This window comes from Myotis daubentonii, chromosome X (assembly GCF_963259705.1).
Source record: "Myotis daubentonii chromosome X, mMyoDau2.1, whole genome shotgun sequence".
Taxonomy (NCBI): Eukaryota; Metazoa; Chordata; class Mammalia; order Chiroptera; family Vespertilionidae; genus Myotis; species Myotis daubentonii.
The window spans coordinates 26619606-26639963 of NC_081861.1; the positions used below are offsets into that span (position 1 = coordinate 26619606).

Below are 20358 nucleotides of genomic sequence, written 5' to 3' on the forward strand. Positions count from 1 at the left end.
TCAAATGATATATCCAATAAGTCAATTTCCAAAATATATAAGGAACACATGAAATTCAATAATTAAAAATAAATAAACAATACAATCCAAAAATTGGCAGAGGACATGAAGAGCCATTTCTCCACAGAAGACATATAGATGGCCAACAGATGTGAAAAGATGCTCAACATCACTAATCATCAGGGAAATGCAAATCAAAAGCACCATGAGATATTTCCACCTTACACATGTCAGATAGCTATCATTAATAAATCAACAAACAACAACAAAAAACCAACAAACAACAAGTGTTGCCTATGATATGGAGAAAAGGGAATCCTTGTGCACTATTGGTGGGACTGCAAATTGGTGCAGCCACTGTGTAAAATAGTATGTAGAGTCCTCAAAAAACTAAGAATAGATCTACCATAGTACCCAGCAATTCCACTTCTGGTACTTATCTGAAGAAAACAAAAACACTAATTTGAGAAGATATATGCACCCCTGTGTTTATTGCAGCATTTCTTTAAAAGCCAACATATGGAAGCAACCTAGGTGTCCATTGATAAATGAATGGATAAATAATTGAATAGTATGCAGCTGTAAAAAGAATGAATCCCTGCCATTTACAATAACATGGATGAACCTAGAGCAGCTGTGGGCAAACTACGGCCCGCGGGCCGGATTCGTCCCGTTTGAAATGAATAAAACTAAAAAAAAAAAAAAAAAAAAAAAAGACCGTACCCTTTTATGTAATGATGTTTACTTTGAATTTATATTAGTTCACACAAACACTCCATCCATGCTTTTGTTCCGGCCCTCTGGTCCGGTTTAAGAACCCATTGTGGCCCTTGAGTCAAAAAAGTTTGCCCACCCCTGACCTAGAGGGTATTATGCTGCTAAGAAGTGAAATAAGTAAAACAGAGAAAGACAAATACCATATAGTTTCACTTATATGTGGAATCTTAAAAACACACACCACAAAATAAATGAACAAAAATAGACTCAGAAACAGAGACCAAAGGTATGGTTGCCAGATGAGAGGGCGTGGGAAGATGGGTGAAAAAGGTGAAGGGTAATATAATTAATACTATTGTGATAGGTTTGCACTGTGACAGATGATTACTAGAATTACAGTGGTGATCACATTGCAATATATAAAAATGTTGAATCACTATATTGTACACCTGAAAAATTATTTTAATGGAAAGCTTCACGAATTTCCGCAGGGGACATGCTAATCTTCTCTGTGTTATTCCAATTTTGGTATATGTGCTGCCGAAGTGAGCACGTACACCTGAAATTAATATAACTAATATAATATTGCACACCAACTATATTTAAATTTAATAATTAAAGAAATAGCTCTCAAGGGAGATTCTGGAAGTTTATTTGAGGACATGGCATTTCCCCTGGGCCTTGAAAGATAGGTAGTATTGCAAAGACAGAGAAGGACACTATTAAGTAGAGAAAATCTGTGAGAAAAGGGATCAGAAGCCTGAGCCCAAGGGATATTACCTGGCAGCCCATTGCTTACATGGCCAATTGGGGAGAATTCTTTGGGCCTTATGCTTGTGGGGAGGGTCCTGTGGCAGCTGTACCTTGCTCTTCCTTTCAGAAATTAAAATTTAATTTTGACAATTCTATTTGTTTTATGGGACAGTCATAGCATTTTTAAAATATAGTCTTTTTGATTTCAGAGAGGAAGGGAGAGGGAGAGAGATAGAACATCAATGGTGAGAGAGAATCATTTATCGGTTGCCTCTTGCACACCCCCTACTGGGGATTGAGCCCACAACCCAGGCATGTGCCCTTGATCAGAATCAAACCTGGTACCCTTCATTCCGCAGGCCAATGCTCTATCACTGAGAAAAACCGGTTAGGGCTTGATAAATCTATTTTTAATGATACTTCAAGTGGCCTATGGTTGTTACTGACTGACCACCTTTCAAGGGGGATGATTGGAGGTAGCAAACACTGGTTGGGTTTTCCCAGGCCCTCCTGTCTTTCACGGATGGTAGTTGTTTGGATTAGAGTATTGGGTGCATCAGAGAAGGATTACAGAGGACCTTATATCCCATGTAAAGGGGTGTAGGTAATGCTGAGACATTGGGAAGTTTTCAGTCACCTATACATCTTAGATAAATCCCTCTGATTGCTGTCTGGGAGATGGACAAAGGCAAGAATAGAAGTAGAGAGTCCAAACAGGAGGCTGACTGAGAAAAAGGTCATGGGACCTAAACAGCACTGAAGATGGAGCGGAGAAATTTGGTCAATAGGACACATCTTAGAGGTAGAATCAACTAGCATTTGGTACTCACTGGATCTGTGAGTGTGTGTAGGGGAGTAAGAAGCGGGAAGAGTCAAGGGTGGCTGCATAACAAGTGCAAAGGCAGATGGCACTTCTGTAAGTCTCTAGTCTCAAGGAGCGTAGAGAGGAGAGGGGAGAGGAGGGGAGGGGAGGAGAAGGGAGGGGAGGGGAGGGGAGGGGAAGGGAGAGGAGGGGAGGGGAGGGGAGGAGAAGGGAGGGGAGGGAAAGGGAGGAAGAGGAAAGGAGGAAGGGGAGGGAGGGGGAGGGACTGGTTAGAGACAGAAGGAAGAAGTTTGGAGCACTGAGAAGGAAGAAACCCTACAGGCCAGGTGTCAGTAAGGAAGCCCCTCCCTCAGCGCAGGCCCCGCCCCCGGCTCCACCTCTTCTTCCTTTTTCCCACCCACCTCATAACAGCAGCTCTCGTCCTAGAGGGCGAAGAGAGGTGGCATTTGAGTCCTCCGGTATCCCAGCAGGCAGTGCAGCCTAGAGACGCTGACAAAGGACTGAAGGAGCAGTCGCAGCCTTGGAGCCGGGTTTGCCGAGGTGAGAGTCCCCCACCGTCCTGTCACACACTCCTCCGACTTTGGGAAAACGTGGAAGTTACGTTGCCGAGAGACCCTGTGGAAAGAACGAGCAGTCCCCAAACCCAGAGCCTGGCTCAGTGACTGACAGCAGGGCTCCGTGGCGCCTGGATGCGGGTGGGAGGTGCAGAGAAGGAATCTAATGGGGTTCTTTCTGCTCTATCTCTCTCAATTGCCCTGCAGTACGCGGATCCCAGCCCCTAGTCTGGCCGGCTCCTGTGTGTGTTTCTCCTGCACGGGCAGAGGCAGCAGGCTCGGGAACCTTGCTGTGCTTGCCAAACAGAGTTCGGTTACCCCGGGGATGCGACTCTGGGGAGAACTCTTTGACGGATGTTTTGAGGAGAGCTGGGGGAGGGAAGTTGACTCCCTGTTCGGGGTGACACCGTCCTTGCCTTTCTTTCCTCCAGCTCTACTGGTGCACTCATTGAGCAACTGGAAGGAAATCGGCGGGGTTGGAGCGAGACGTTCTGGGGTGGCTGGAGGGAGATGAAGGTGGGGTGGAGAGGCTGGTAGGGAGAACGAACGCCTTCTTAGAATGGTGGGGGTGGGGTGTAGGGGCTATGTGGCCTGTATGCTTCCCCCTTCCAGGACCTCTGCATGGATCCTGATGGTTGCACCAGCTGCTCGGCTGTAAACAGGCTCACATGACCTGTTTCGCTTGGAGCCGGCCTGTGTGGGGATGGGGGCTGGAAAGGCTGGGCCCGGCCAATCAGGTGGAGCTGAAGTCCTAGGACAGACCGTTTGATACTCTCTCCCCTGCCCTCCCGCCCTTAATCAGTGCTCTGCGGTTTCCCTTTCGGGGTAAAGTAACTGACATCTGTCCTCTACGGACTGTAGTAGCATTTCTGCACCAGTAGACTCAGAGACCTCTCATATAGGGGGGTGAGGGAGCAAATATTAGATGAAAACAGTCCCAGATTTTTTACATTTGAAAGGAAATGAGATTGACGCAAACCTGAAAAATTGGATCTTTTGGATCTTGCCTAAAAAGCAGTCCTGTTCTTTAGGAATGCATTGCATTCTTAATGTGAATTCCAGACAGGGAAAAGTCTACTTTTTCAGGCAGGGCTCACATAGGGTTTAATATATTCTTTTATTTTTTTAAAATATATTTTATTGATTTTTTACAGAGAGGAAGGGAGAGGGATAGAGAGTTAGAAACATCGATGAGAGAGAAACATCAATCAGCTGCCTCCTGCACACCCCCTACTGGGGATGTGCCCATAACCAAGGTACATGCCCTTGACTGGAATCGAACCTGGGATCCTTCAGTCCACAGGCCGACGCTCTATCCATTGAGCCAAACTGGTCAGGGCAATATATTCTTAATGCTGAAAATCTTGTCGACGTTTCCTAAGTGCTGGAAATCTGACTATAAGATGCGATATACAGGATATTGTATAGGCCGGAGTGGACACCAACTTTTAGATCATGGTATATTTGGTATAAAGCAGTTGGAAGTTTGGAAAATGGGGCCAAACGTGCCTTTCAAGTTGTTAATGTCTACATACCCAAACAGGATGGGAGTTTCTGAAGTACTTGAACTCTCAAAATAAGAGGTTTGCTCAAATATCAGTATATTTGAAAATGTGGAATTGTGCAAATGAGGTAGTTATGTAGATTCCCATTACGTGTAATATATAATTAAATATAATGCACAATATTCAGTGTAATGGTACTCTTTTATAGGCAAATATAGGACATAGAACAAATAGCTTATAAAATAATGCATGTTTCTTCCCTTAACTTGCTCATGCACATTTTCTCCCCAAATATTTTTTAATGGAGCTTGTTACATTTAACTCCAATTCCTGAAAATGTAAAACAAGAAACTCCAAGAAAAGCTTTCCCATTCTCTACTAGATAAATAAAGTAAGTAATTTGCTATTATTTTTCTGTTTTTTAAAAAGTTTAAAATGGAAAATAGAGGAATTTATTTTTTATTTTAATTTTAAAAAATATATTTTTTTCATTGATTTTAGAGAGGAAGTAAGAGGGAGAGAGTGATAGAAACATCAATGATGAGAAAGTCATTGATTGGCTCCCTCCTGCACACCCCCTACTGGGGATCAAGCCTGCAACCTGGGCATGTGCCCTGACCAGAATCAAACCCATGACCTCTTGGTTCATAGATTGATGCTCAACCACTGAGCCATACCGCCTGGGCAAAAATAGAGGAATTTAAAATCTTATCTAAAATTTAAAGGAGATTATCAGTATTGCTCTTCATCTGGTTTTGCCACCGTGTAGCATTCTGGAGAATCTTGCCCTACAATAAACAGATTAAGTGATTTGCTCTTTGAGGGCTTCCATTTCCTCATCTGCAATATGAAAGTTTTATCTTAATCTCCAGGGTCTTTTATAGTTCTCCAATTCCATAAAATAGTGCAGTTTTTTTATTGGGAATTATTCTTGGCCAAAATAAGATTGTCAAATAAGCCAAGATATTGATATCAACTAAAAGAACATTCAATAAGTAACAAGAGGTATCCAGAGTCCTAATAGAAATAGAAATTACTGAATAGGTTGACCTGTACCTCTCCTTCTCATTCTCCTCTCTATCAGAAAATTAAAGATTGCCTCAGCTAAATCCTACTTCCAAAATCAGAAATAACAGTTCCACTTGACTTTCTTGACCTTCATGGCATAGTACAAAGTCTGATTCTTTCACTCATTACAACTTTTTCCTGAAGTAAGTGGGCTATGTGATCAGTGATGAAGCTAGAATAAAAACAAGGTGGTTCTAGCAGGGCCTCACCTTGGTAGTATCTTGGTTAGATCACCAGAACATTTTTTTTAACTTTTCAGGGTTTGAAATTTAATTTTTCCAGCACATCCAGAAATTATTCATCAATCTCAGGGATTGACTCACACTAACCAAACTCAAATGATTTCTTTGTTAATATATGAATGCCAGTTTACTAACTTACAGTGAGAAGTAGAACTGCCAAGCAGACCAGGAGACACATGTGCAAGCTAGGGCACCCTTTGTTCTTGACACCATGGGAAAACATAGACGTTGCTCTTGACCTTCCTTTATTCTGGATCATTTCTTAAAACATCTAGTGGTCAATACATTCAACAAGAGTACAACATGTTTTTATGTAAAAGCCATTTCAGTAACACCTTTGTATGGATCTCTCCTAGTCTCTTGATAGAACTTGGGCCACCTGCAAAGCATCTCTAAAATCTGTTTCCTCTCAATTCCTACTGTCTTAATCTAGGCCAGTGGTTCTCAACCTTGGCTGCACATTAGAATCACCTGGGAATCTTTTTAAAATCCTGATTTCTGGGCCTCATTCTCCGGAAATTCTGTTTCTTTGTTATGGAGTGGGAAACAGAATTTACGGCGGATGAGGCCCAGAAACCAGGATTTTAAAAAGATTCCCAGGTGATTCTAATGTGCAGCCAAGGTTGAGAACCTCTGATCTAGGCCCTCATCATCTCTCTAGGCCATAGTGATTCAACAGCTTTTTTCTTCTCACTATGACTACTCTAGAGTCAGGTGCTGTGCTTGACTGGTCAATGGCAATCAGCTTCCTACTTAAGATCTTATCCAGTCAGTTCCCTGCTTAAAATCCTATGGAGGTTTCCCATTGCCTGAAGCAGTGGTTCCAAGTGTAGTATGCATCAGAATCATCTGGAGGGCCCCAACCTCAGATTTTTTTTTTAATTTTTTAAAATATATATTTTTATTGATTTCAGAGAGGAAATGAGAGGGAGAGAAACATCAATGATGAGAGAGAATCATTGATCGGCTGCCTCCTACATGCCCCCTACTGGGGCTGGAGCCCACAACCCGAGCATGCACCGGCCCACCAGGAATTGAACCGTGACCTCCTGGTTCAGAGGTCAATGCTCAACCACTGAGCCACATGGGCTGGGCAAACCCCAGAATTTCTGATTCAGTAGCTCTAGGGTGGGACCTGAAAATTAGCATTTCTAACAAGTTACCAGGTGAAACTGCTGCTGCTGTTCCAGCACCACATGTTGAGAAACACTGGCATCCAGAATCATGTGTAAAGCTCTCAAACTTGGCTTATAACAGTGGTTCTCAACCTTGGCTGCACATTAGAATTACCTGGGAATCTTTTTAAAATCCTGATTTCTGGGCCTCATCCTCCGAAAATTCTGTTTCTTTGTTATTAATGTTGTGGCCCCACCCCATAACAAAGAAACAGAATTTCCAGAGGATGTGGCCCAGAAATCAGGATTTTAAAAAGATTCCCAGGTGATTCTAATGTGCAGCCAAGGTTGAGAACCACTGGCTTATAAGATTTATCTCCATCCACCTCCAGCTTACCTTTCCTGGCTTATCTCTTTCATACTATTTTTTAACTATAGGCAATGCCAAAACTAATTTTAAGAGTCCCTTTCATCTATCTATACATATTCTTCCTGGAGTTTATCCCTCTCCACTACCTCTGAAAACTCCCGTTTAAGGAAGACTGTTACTTTCTTTATGCTACCAGAGCATTTTATATCTATCAGCCTTTTAACACTTAATACATCATATTCTAACTACTATGTGTATCTGTTTTTCCTGCTGGACGAGTTTTGAAGGGTGAGAGCATGTTTCCATCTTTTCCCCACATTCCATAGCACAGTGCTTGGTATATAAGTGCTCTGTCATGTTTGTTGAATGAATTTGTGGTTCTAAAACTTCTTAGAGTACTATTTGTAGCAACATACATACTTCATATAATGAATTAATATGGATATTGCTTTGAGAATTGCACATCTTGAAATAACAAAGACATTGAGATATTGTAAAACAAATGTTGGAAATAACTAGCTTAAAAGAAATATCTTAAAAAATGACATTACTGGAGGACATCCTTATTTTTTAAATGCTTAAAGCAGTGGTACTCAACCTTCCTAATGCCACGACCCTTTAATACAGTTCATGTTGTGGTGACCCCAACCATAAAATTATTTTCGTTGCTACTTCATAACTGTAATTTTGCTACTGTTATGAATTGTAATGTAAATATCTGATATGCAGGATGTATTTAGGTGACCCCTGTGAAAGGGTCGTTCGACCCCCAAAGGGGTCGCGACCCATAGGTTGAGAACCGCTGGCTTAAAGCATGCACTACTCAACTTTACATCTTTTTTTGTGGGTTTTTTTGTGTTTGTTTTGTTACTTTTTTTTTTGTTGTTAATCCTCACCCGAGGATATTTTCCATTGATTTTTCTTAAAATATGTTTTTACTGATTACAGAGAGGAAGGGAGAGGGAGAGGGGGATACAAAAATCAATGATGAAAGAGAATCATTGATAGGGTGCCTCCTGCACGCCCCCTACTGGGGATCGAGCCCGAAACCTGGGCATGTGCTCTTTATGGGAATTGAACCTGGGATCCTTCAGTCCACAGGCCGACGGACTATCCACTGGGCCAAACCAGCTAAGGCTCCATTGATTTTTAGAGAGAATGGAAGGGAGAGGGAAAGACAGAGAGAAATATCAATGTGAGAGAAATATCGATTGGTTGCCTCCTGCAGGAGCCCCAACCAGGACTGGGGCTGGGGAGGACCCTGCAACTGAGGTACATGCCCTTGACCAGAATCAAACCCAGGACCCTTCGGTGGGCAGGCTGAGGCTCTATGCACTGAGCTCAACTTTACATCTTGAATATGTAATGACTTATCACTACATATCATTTATAGCAGTCAATCCCATTAGCAAGATCAAATTATACAAAAAACCTAGCAAATTTATAAAAGCAAAAGTATTTAATATTGAGCATTGAACTATTAAAAAATATAAAGAGAATATTATAACATCACTTGTATAAGAGTTAGCTTTAGGAAAATACTAATAGATAGTGAAACTCAAAGAGGAAGATAACTGAGTTTATGAAACGGGAAGGAAATAGAGGTTTTAATGCCATTGAGAGTAAAGCAAAAGAACTTGTCGCTCTTAACTATTTCTTACTTACTTGGCATTGGCAAGGACTGCACCAAGCATGGAGGAAGAAGATAGCCCCTGTGCCCAGATAAAAGGGAGCAGGCCTGGAGGTGGAGCTAGTAACCCTAATCAGAGTAAACACAAGAGCCAGGGACAGATAGTAGCTGGTGTTCTGAAGCCAAGGAAATGGGTCAGTAGTTTCTGGGGAAGTCTGTACTTTGAATCATCCCTGTCTGTTTCAAGCTTTGAACCACTTTATTATAAAAATACCTAGGTTTCACTTTTTTCATTTGATTTTTATCACAGCCTCATCTTCTCAAAAAAGGAGGGACAAATGACAAGATGATTTCTGTGGTCTTAACAGTTTTGAATCTATGGTGGTAAAAGATATCGAAACTCCCCTGTTTATCTCAGTCTCATCTTTTTCTGCTCAAGCCAAAGTGAGGGGAACAGAAAATAATAAAATTTGGGGGGTACTGGTCTCCCTGGACTGATGGTAGAAAGTGTGTGTGAGGATTTCAGTGTATTTAGGCCTTTATTGGGGGGTGTGGGAGTAGTTTGCAAACGGATCACAAGGTGGTATACATAGGGTTTTCTTTCAAATTTCATTTAGGATTGCATTTCTGTGCCTTTAGTGCAAGGTGGGTGGAGGCGGAGGGGAGGTGGAAGAACAAGGTAGTTTCCTGTAGCACCAGCTCCCAGCTTCACAGTTTCCCTGTAAGGTCGAGGGTATGGGGGTATGTTGGAGCCTCGTATTTCTTTCTCTCTCTTTTTTTGAGCCTGGTATTTCTAAACACTGTTGGCCCAGTTGGGCACTGAAGAGCCAGAGGAGTTGATGGAAGAGGAGGGAGATAGAAGGAAGAGAGGGGAGGAATGGGTAAAGACAGCTGGAAGTGCTGATCGTCTGTTCTCCTTTTACCCCAACCTATGGCAAGGTAGCCATTATAGCAGTGATGGCGAACCTTTTGAGCTCGGCGTGTCAGCATTTTGAAAAACCCTAACTTAACTCTGGTGCCGTGTCACATATAGAAATTTTTTGATATTTGCAACCATAGTAAAACAAAGATTTATATTTTTGATATTTATTTTATATATTTAAATGCCATTTAACAAAGAAAAATCAACCAAAAAAATGAGTTCAGAGGTGACACGCGTATCATAGGTTCACCATCACTGCACTATAGATTTACTGTTCCTCTAATTGGGATCCTTTGCCTGTCTTTGGATGAAGTGTGTTCTCTTACGGGGAAGAGGTGCTACTTGATGAAGGAGACAATTCTTAGTAGACACCTGTAGGTTAACTGATAAGCTCAGTATCTGCTAAGAGCCTAACAGTGAGCTTGGGTATATGTAGGATGAAATTAAAACCCCACAGGAAAACAATATGGCACTATGCCTGAAGTCTGGGGAGTCAAAATTAATCCACACAAAACAAAATTCAAAATAGCCAATCTATATGGTAAGAAATTAAAAATAACATAATGGCCTGGCTGGCATGGCTCAGCAATTGAGCGTTGACCTATGAACCAGGGGGTCACAGTTCGATTCCTGGTCAGGACATATGCCTGGGTTGTGGGCTTGACCCCCACTGGGTTGCATGCAGGAGGCAGCCAATCAGTGATTCTCTCTCATCATTGATGTTTCTCTCTCTCCTTCTCCCTTCCTCTCTGAAATCAATAAAAACATATTTAAAAAAACATAATAGCCCTAACCGGTTTGGCTCAGGGGATGGAGCATCGGCCTATAGACTCAAGGGTCCCAGGTTCGATTCCGGTCAAGGGCATGTACTTTGGTTGTGGGCACATCCCCAGGAGGGGATGTGCAGGAGGCAGCTGACCAATGTTTCACTCTTATCGATGTTTCTAACTCTCTATCCCTCCCCCTTCCTCTCTGTAAAAAATCAATTAAATATATTTTTTAAAAAACATAATAAAATCAGTGAGATCCATGTAGATCAGGATGGTAGAAGAAGAAGGCTTCAGAGAGAGGGGATTTGAACTAGGCTTTGAAGAATGAGGAAAATAATGGTGTCCAGAGAGAACAAATAAGATAAACCTTGGTTATTAATGACTTAATGAACATTTACTGACAACCATAGCTATTTTATAGTCAGGAAAAGAAAGTGTGCACATCTTAGTAAGTGGAATTGTCTCGATATTTTCTTTATAAAACTGAAAAGGAAACATATATATCAAGAATTGAATTTTGGCCCTAACCGGTTTGGCTCAGTGGATAGAGCATCGGCCTGCGGACTGAAGGGTCCCAGGTTCGATTCCGGTCAAGGGCATGTACCTTGGTTGCAGGCACATCCCCAGTAGAGGGTGTGCAGGAGGCAGCTGATCTATGTTTCTCTCTCATCGATATTTCTAACTCTCTATCCCTCTCCCTTCCTCTCTGTAAAAATCAATAAAATATATAAAAAAATAGTTTGTTCATATATTAGTAACCAAAACCTTTAAAAAAAAAAGAATTGAATTTTGGATCATCCTTTGAGAACTCTGGAAAAGGAGGGACATTGTTTTAGAGATGAGGGCATGTGTGGATGCTAGCATTAGGGAGGCAGGATTTTTGAATTGAGACACAAAAGAGATGATGACCAGAGCGGGGACGGCAAGTGCAAAGGGCCTGCAGTGGGACCATGCAGCCCGCGTCGCCAACAGCAGGAAGGCGGCCCCCCGAGCCTTGGGGGTCTTCTGGGACGTGGGGTGCTGTTGAAGGCTGTGCCAGGTATTTCCCAGCATTTCTTCATATTCCTCACAACAGTCCCTCGAGGCAATTCTCATCCTCACTTTACCAAAGAGGCATAGGAAAGTGTGAGTAGTGACCAGATTCCTTCCATCAATACACTGGTAAGTCCCTCACTTACCCTGGACCTGCTATCCTCAGCAGTAAAATGAGAAGGCTCAGGAGCTAACATTCTTTGACATTGTGCATGCTTTTATAAAAACAATCATAAATAAACTAGAGGTCTGGTGCACGGATTCATGTACTGGTGGGGCCCCTCGGCCTGGCCTGTGGGGATTGGGCTGAAACCGGCTCTCTGACATCCCCTGAAGGGTCCCAGATTGCAAGAGGGTGTAGGCCAGACCAAGAGACCCCACCAGTGTACAATTGGGGCTGGGAAGGGACCACAGGAAGGCTCCAGGGCACATCCAGCCCATCTCTCCCAGTCCCAATCGGCTGGACCCCAGCAGCAAGCTAACCTACAGGTCAGAGTGTCTGCCCCCTGGTGGTCAGTGCGTGTCATAGTGAACGGTCAAACGAACATTCGGACACTTAGCATATTAGGCTTTTATTACATAGGATTTGCATTAAGATTTTATTGGCTCTGTATGCTGGTATTATCACTCCCCAGAATTTCTGTACCTTATTGTTTTGCAATGTGAACTGGAGTGAAGAGAAAGTGTTAATTTCCAGAAAGCCATCAATTAAAGGCAGGTGTTAATTTCATTAGGTTTGCTGGAAGAGTCTCTGAATTTGCCCTGGTGACCTGGTGTTAATTCCTCCCTAATTTCCACTGGTTGGACTTTAGGAGGTAACACATCTTTTCCAAGATATGTGAGAAACGGAATCAGGGATCTGAAAAGAAATAAACTGCTCAAAAAATACTTATAGTGACCAGGGAATAGACAGCCTATTCATGATTTGTGGGGAAATGCATACATATTCAAGTGGTAAAGAGAAAGCTTAAAAATTAAAGCAATAAGAATTTCTACTAAGCCAAAATATATATAAAGCTAATAAAATTTCTACTCTGACCTGTGACGATTAACTTCTCAAGGTTAGAACCCAGAGTGTAGCACTTGGTCTGTGTGGATAGTTTTAATTTTATGGTTAGCTTTATAAACCATCTTATATGCTTTATAAGAAAAAGTTTTACATTTTTCAAGGTTTGCAAGTTATCTTAAATAAACCTTTGTTTTTTCTCATTGCAATGAGTTTGTGGTACACAAAATTATTTTAATTAATTAAAGTGATTTTATTTTACACACAGTTTTAAGGTTTTCCGTGTTATTAAAGGATCATAAATTGGAAATACAATTAAAAGGGGGTTTTCACAAATTGTTTCTAAATTTCTTCTTGTGTTTCAAAATTGGCACCTTTTTCAAATTAGGCCCTAGGAGAGTTGTTGTGTAACTCGAACTTAAAAAAAAATTTGAGCCCCAGCCTGTTTGGCTCAGTGGATAGAGTGTCGGCCTGTGGACTAAAGGATTCTGGGTTCAATTTTGGTCAAGGGCATTTACCTCAGTTGCAGGCTCGATCACCGCCCTGGTTGGGGCAGGAGCAGGAGGCAACCAATCAATGTGTCCCTCACATCGATATTTCTCTCTGCCACTTACCCTCCTTTCCACGCTCTCTATAAATCATGGGAAAAGATCCTCGGGTGAGGAGTAACAACAGTAACAATTTGAATAGGTATTCATAGTGTTCAGAATTTAAAAAATGAAAAAGGGCATCTGGAGAAAACTCTCCCACCTTTGTTCCTAGCCACTCAGTTTGCCTCTCCAGGGGCAACCCTGGCTATCCTTCCAGAGATATTTTACCCATTTCCAAGAAAATAGGTTTACATATTCTTTTATCTTCCTTTTCCACACAAACGGCAGCATGCTTTACACTCTGTGTTGCACCTTGCTTTCTCACTTAATGCTACACTTGAAGATCAGTCCAAATGCATATTATACAAAGAGCTTCCTCTTTCTTCTTGACAGATATCTGGTATCTCAACACATGGCTATATCATGTGTTATTTAATGAATCTACTATTAATGGATAGTTGGGCTATTTCCAATCTTTTGCTAGCTCTTACTGAGTGCTTCACAAACTTTATTTAATCCTTAGTGCTGAAGAAAAAACAAAAACCAAAAAACCTTTCACATACACTATTTCACACAGGAGGGACATTTCTACCAGATAAATTCCTAGAACTAGAACATAGATTTGAGGGTATGCACATTTAATTTTGGCAGGTACAGTGGATGTGCCAATTTATCTCCATGCCATCAATGTTAAGAACATACCTGATTGCTCCCATCATGTGCTATCAAACTTGTTGATTTTTGCCAATCAGATAGGTAAAAACTTTTATCAGTATAGCTTTAGTTGGTATTTCTCTTGTGGGTGAGGTTATACAACCTTTCGTAAGTTTAAGAACAATCTGTATATCTTTTTCTATAAATTATTGTAGTGTTTGCTCGTTTTTATATTGAGTTGTCTTTTGGTAACGATTTGTAGGTTCCTTATATATAGTAGGAAAATTAGACATTGCCTATGCTATGAATTGAAAATGTTCTTTTTTCTTTGCTTAGTAAGTATTTTGCCATTCAGAATTTTAAAAGCTTTAATATAGTTGAATTTGCCAAATTTTTTTGGTTTCTAGTTGTTAGAAATCCTAAATTATAAAAAAGAAACTATTTCCCAAGATTTCTAATGTTTTATGGTTTTCTTTCTCTTTTTTAAAAAATACGTTTTTATTGATTTCAGAGGAAGAGAGATATAGAAACATCAATGATGAGAGAATAATCGAATGACTGCTGCACACCTCCCACTGGGGATTGAACCCACAGCTGGGCATGTGCCCTGACCCTCCTGGTTCATAGGTTGATGCTCAACCACTGAGCCACACCAACTGGGCTATGGTTTTATTTCTTTACATTTAAACTTTGATCCATTTGGAATTTGCCATAATTTTAAAATTTTATAAGGAGTAAGGTACAAATTCAACTATCTTCTACAAATCAGATATTCCACCTTTTATCATAAACTAAATTCTCATCCTAACAGTTTTAGAATGAGTTGTTGAATTTTATTTAGTAATGCCAAATTTGGATGTTCTATTTCTAATAGTCAAACTTACAAAGAAAGTAATTATAAGTCACTAATCATCAGTGAGAAGCAAATTAAAACAACAATGTGGTATCACCTCACACCTGTCAGAATGGCTACCATCAACAAATCAACAAATGACAAGTGATGGCCAGTTGTGGAGAAAAGGGAACCCTAGTACACTACTGGTGGGAATGCAGACTGGTGCAGCCACTATGGAAAACAGTATGGAGATTCTTGAAAAAATTATGGGACTGCCATTTATCCAGTGATCCCACTTCTAGGTGTATATCCTTAGAAATCCGAAACACCAATCAGAAAGAATGTATGCACCCCTATGTTCATAGCAGTGCAATTTACAATAGCTAAGACCTGGAAATAGCCCAAGTGCCCATTAGTAGATGAGTGGATAAAAAAGCTATGGTACATTTATACCATGGACTACTATGCACCAGTAAAAAAGGATATCTTACCCTTTGAGACAGCATGGATGGACCTAGAGAGTATGCTAAGTGAAGTAAGCCAGTCAGAAAAAGACAAGTATCACATAATCTCACTCATATGTGGAATCTAAAGAACAAAATAAACTGATAAACAAAATAGATCCAGAAACACAGAAGCATGGAACAGACTGTTGAATTTTAAAGAGAAGCTGGGGGTGGGTGGGACGAGATTAACCAAAGAACATAACCCATGGACACAGACAATAGTGTGGTAAAGGCCTGGGGTAGGGGGTGGGTGTGGGCTAAAAGGGGTCAATAGGGAAAAAAGGGGGACATCTGTAATACCTTTAACAAGAAAGATAAATTTTAAAAAAGAAAATAAATAGGGAAACAAAAAAGAAAGTAATTATAGAGCTTATTCTTTTTTTAGCTTATTATTTTCTATTAAAAAAACAAGATACCACCCTAGCTGGTTTGGCTCAGTGTATAGAGCATCGGCCTGTGAACTCAAGGGTCTCGGGTTCAATTCCAGTCAAGGGCACATGCTCTGGTTGTGGTCTCGGTCCCCAGTAGGGGGTGTGCAGGAGGCAGCCAGTCAGTGATTCCTTCTCATCATTGATGTTTCTATCTCTCCCTTCCTGTCTGAAATCAATAAAAATATATTAAAAAAATAAAAATAAGATACCAAACTTCTGAGAGTAAATTAGAATTATGTAATCAAATGCTTTTCGTAATAATCTTAGTTTAATTTTATTCAAATGGATCATTACTTTGGTATAGCAGAAAGAATACTGGACTAAGAAGCAAGTGGCCTGCTGACATTTTTGTCTTAATCTGGTCTCTTCCTAATTTAATAAAACAACAAACAGAACATTGCCTGGCCTAGAGTAAGTACTACAAGTTTTACATATATTTATAATTATTTTAAATCTTTATTGTTGCAAGTATTACATACTACCCCCTTCCCCCCCATTGACCTATTCTAGCCTGCCCCTACCCCAGGCCTTCACCACCCTATTCATTCAATATAAGTGATTAATGAAAAAAGTTTGAAATTTCTTATGAATCATACAAATGTTAAATGTTACAAATAAAAACCGATAGGCAAAAATGGGGGACATCTGTAATACTTTCAATAACAAAGATAATGAAAAAATGAAAAAAAAATGTTTAAAGGTCCTTTAAGCTTGGTAAAAAACAACCCTGTTATGAGCTACATGCATGCTATGAAATATGGACATAAAGTAGCATGATGATCTGTGGGGAAGCATGGTACTTGGTTGGAAAGTCTGTAAGGAGGATTCTCTGAAAGGTCAGAGGCCTCTAGGGGGACCTTGCCGAAGGCCGCAGACCCTGCCTTGACTTTTCCAAACAAGTCTGAGCCCTCCGGTGTTTTGCTTGAATCTTTATATTTAGACTTTGCCGGGGTCCAACCCCAGCAGGTCCAGGGGTTCCCAAAGGCGTAGACAGAGTCGGCGAAGAAGGAATGACATGGAGACAGCGTTCAGTTGATCAGCAGCCTAGCCAGGATCTCTAGCCCGGATCTCCAGCCAAGTTCTGGTCTGGATCTCCAGAGAGGTTCTGCTTCAGATCTCCAGCCAGGTTCAGTCACCAGGTTCTAGTCAGGTTCTCTTGCCATGTTCTATAGTCAGGTTCAGTCCAGGATCTATTGCCATGTTCTCTCCAGCGAAGTTCTTCTGTCTCCAGGCTCCGTGTAGGTTCTGTCTTCTGAATTCTGTCTCCTGAGTTCTGTGTCTGAAGTTCTGTCTGTCTGTCTGGTTACATCTGTATTTATACCAGTTGATTCAATCCTATCAATCTCTATTACAAAGGTTAGGGCGTTTCTTATCTCCATTCCAGGGAGTAAAGATTATGTAGCTTAAGCATGATTGTTTGTAGTGATTAACTACCCGCCTGGCACTTAGTTAAGGAGTTTCATCCCCTCCCTGACTTCAGGGAAAAATTCCTACCTGGGGAAACAACCTTTCTAGGAGAGGCATCCCCTCCCTGACTTCAGGGAAAAATTCCTATGTGGGGAAACAACCTTTCTCGGAGAGGTGACCTTGGTTAAAACACAGCGCCAAGAAGGTGAGCAAACATATTAAGAACCGTATGCCATATATGCCAGGTCCCTTGAAACAGCAAGGATGGACCGGCTCCCGGCAAGACTTCAAAACGTCCTTGTTAAAAGGACACTACAGACGCATGTGTCTTCTCAAGGATGCTTACCCTACTGATAGTATCTAATAGTTAATTTTAGTTCAAGCTGTTATTAAAATAAAAGCCCAAGGAGGCAGGCAAATAGGGCTGTTTCCATTGCTCAGGGTCTGCCATTCAGTTCTGTCAAGTATGATCTAGGAGAGTGTATGAATTATGACTTTTTTAAACTGACAGTATTTTTTGGCTTTTTTTAAAAAAAATCTTTATTGTTGAGAGTGTTGCAGATGTCCCTCTTTCCCCCCCATTACTCCCCTCCAACCAGTTCCTGCCCCATTCCAGGCCTTCACCACCCTGCTGTCTGTGTCCATAGGTGAAATCTTTGGTTAATCTCTTCCCACTCCCTCCCCACTTCCCTCCGAGATTCGTCAGTCTATTCCATGCTTCCATGCCTCTGATTCTGTTTTATTCACCAGATTATTTTGTTCATTAGATTTCTTGTTCATTTTTTTTAATTTTTAAAAAATATATTTTTATTGATTTCAGAGAGGAAGGGAGAGGGAGAGAGAAACATCAGTGATGAGAGAGAATCATGGATTGGCTGCCTCCTGCATGCCCCACACTGGGGATGGAGCCCGCAACCTGGGCATGTGCCCTGACCCGGAATAATCAAACCCCAACCTCCTGGTTCATAAGTCAATGTTCAGCCACTGAGCCACACCGGCCAGGCTTTTTAAAATTTATTTTTTATTTTAATTTTTAGATTTGATTGTTGATAGATATGTATTTATTCCTACTTTATTATTTATATTTCTTCTTCCCTTCTCCTCCTCCTCCTCCTCCTCCTCCTCCTCCTCCTTCTTCTTCTTCTTCTCCCTCTCCCTCTCCCTCTCCCTCTCCCTCTCCCTCTCCCTCTCCCTCTCCCTCTCCCTCTCCCTCTCCCTCTCCCTCTCCCTCTCCCTCTTCCTCTTCCTCTTCTTAAAGAATACCCTTAACATTTCATGTATTACTGGTTTGGTGGTGATGAACTCCTTTAGCTTTTTCTTGTCTGTGTAGTTATTTATCTAACCCTCAATTCTAAATGATGGCTTGAAAGTTTCTGTTGAGAAATCAACTGATAGTCACAGGCACTCCCTTGTAGGTAACTAACTGCTTTTCTCTTGCTGCTTTTAAGATTCTTTGTCTTTAACCCTTGTCATTTTAATTATGTTGTTTCTTGGTGTGGGCCTCTTTGGGTTCCTCTTATTTGGACTTCCTAGACTTGTAAGTCTGTTTCTTTCACCAAGAAGGGGAAGTTTTCTGTCATTATTTCTTCAAATAGTTTTTCAATAGCTTGCTCTCTCTCTTCTCCTTCTGGCATTTCCATAATGTGTATGTTGGTATTGTTGAAGTTGCCCCAGATGCTCCTTACACTAGCTTCATATTTTTGGATTCTTTTTATTTTCGCTCTTCTGATTGGTTGTTTTTTGCTTCCTCATATCCCAAATCATTGATTTGATTCTCTGAATCCTCTACTCTACTGTTGAGTCCCTGTAAATTATTTTTTATGTCAGTTAGTGTATGCTTAATTTCTGACTGGTCTTTTTTATGTCTTTGACATTCTTACTAATATCCTTGAAAATCTCAGTTCCTTAAAGCTCTCATTAAGTTCCTTGAATCTCTCATTAAGATCATTGAGTAATCTTATAACCATTGTTTTGAACTCTGTATCCAGTAGTTTTCTTGCTTCCATTTCTTTCATTTGTGTCATGTTTCTTTGTCTCTGCATTTTGGCTGCTAACCTGTGTTTGTTTCTATGTATTAGGTAGAGCTCTTATGTTTCCTGGAATTGGTAGAATGGCCTTGTGTAGTAGGTATCCTATAGATCTCAGTGGCTCAGCCTCCCCAGTCACCTGAGCTGGGCACTCTAGGTGTGCCCTTGTGTGGGCTGGGTGCACACAGTCTTGTAGTTGAGCCTTGATTGCTGTTGGCCTCTCTGGGAGCAGTTGACCTTCAGGTCAATTGGCTTTGAGGACGAGCTTCAACTACAGTGGAAGAGCTACTATGCAGGAGGCAAGGCCCAGCTGTGAAGCAAGGCAGGCTGGTGCTAGTGCTGGGTCTTGGGCCTTTTTTAAAAAATTTCTTTATTGGTTAAGGTATTACAAATGTGTTCTCATCCCCCCATTAACCCCCAACCTCCCCCCCCCACTCATGTTCTCATTCCCCTGTTGTCCATGTCCATTGGTTTGGCTTATATGCATGCATACAAGTCCTTTGGTTGGTCTCTTCCCCTTACCCCCACCCTCCTCTACTTTCCCTCTGGGGATTGATAGTCTGATCGCTGTTTCTCTGTCTTTGGATCTGTCCCTGTTCATCAGTCTATGTAGTTCTCTATATTCCACGAATGAGTGAGATCATGTGGTATTTATCTTTCTGTGACTGGCTAATTTCACTTAGCATAATGCTCTCCAGTTCCATCCATGCTGTTGCAAATGGCAAGAGTTCCTTCTATTTTACCGCAGTGTAGTATTCCATTGTGTAGATGTACCACAGTTTTTTTAATTCACTCATCTGCTGATGGGCACTTAGGCTGTTTCCAAATCTTAGCTATGGTGAATTGTGCTGCTATGAACATAGGGGTGCATATATCCTTTCTGATTGGTGTTTCTGGTTTCTTGGTATATATTCCTAGAAGTGGGATCACTGGGTCAAATGGGAGTTCCACTTTTAGTTTTTTGAGGAAACTCCATACTGTTTTCCACAGTGGCTGCACGAGTCTGCATTCCCACCAGCAGTGCAGAAGGGGTCCTTTTTTTCCACATCCTCTCCAACACTTGTTGTTTGTTGATTTGTTGATGATAGCCATTCTGGCAGGTGTGTGATGATACCGCATTGTCGTTTTGATTTGCATCTCTCATATAATTAGTGACTTTGAGCATGTTTTCATATGTCTTTCGGCCTTCTGTATGTCCTCTTTCAAAAAGTGTCTATCTAGGTCCGTTGCCCATGTTTTGATTGGATTGTTTATCTTCCTATTGTTAAGTTGCATGAGTTCCCTGTAAATGTTGGAGATTAAACCCTTATGGGTGATATCGTTGGCAAATATGTTCTCCCATACAGTGGACCTTCTTGTTGTTTTGTTGATGGTTTCCTTTGCTGTGCAAAAGCTTTTTAT

The 20358-nt window shown here is 41.2% G+C and overlaps 1 protein-coding gene and 1 pseudogene across 1 annotated transcript in view; one reads left to right on the forward strand and one right to left on the reverse strand.

Annotated features, from left to right (window-relative positions):
- Positions 1 to 1169: 1169 nt before the first annotated feature.
- LOC132225366 (U6 spliceosomal RNA) lies at positions 1170 to 1270 on the reverse strand (annotated as a pseudogene).
- Positions 1271 to 2674: 1404 nt separating this feature from the next.
- The window catches only part of MOSPD1 (motile sperm domain containing 1), a 42664-nt gene continuing 24980 nt past the window's right edge, over positions 2675 to 20358 (forward strand). The window contains exon 1 of the mRNA XM_059680460.1: positions 2675 to 2833. The gene's annotated coding sequence lies outside the window, so the exon portion shown is untranslated. The remainder of the gene's footprint in view (positions 2834 to 20358) is intronic.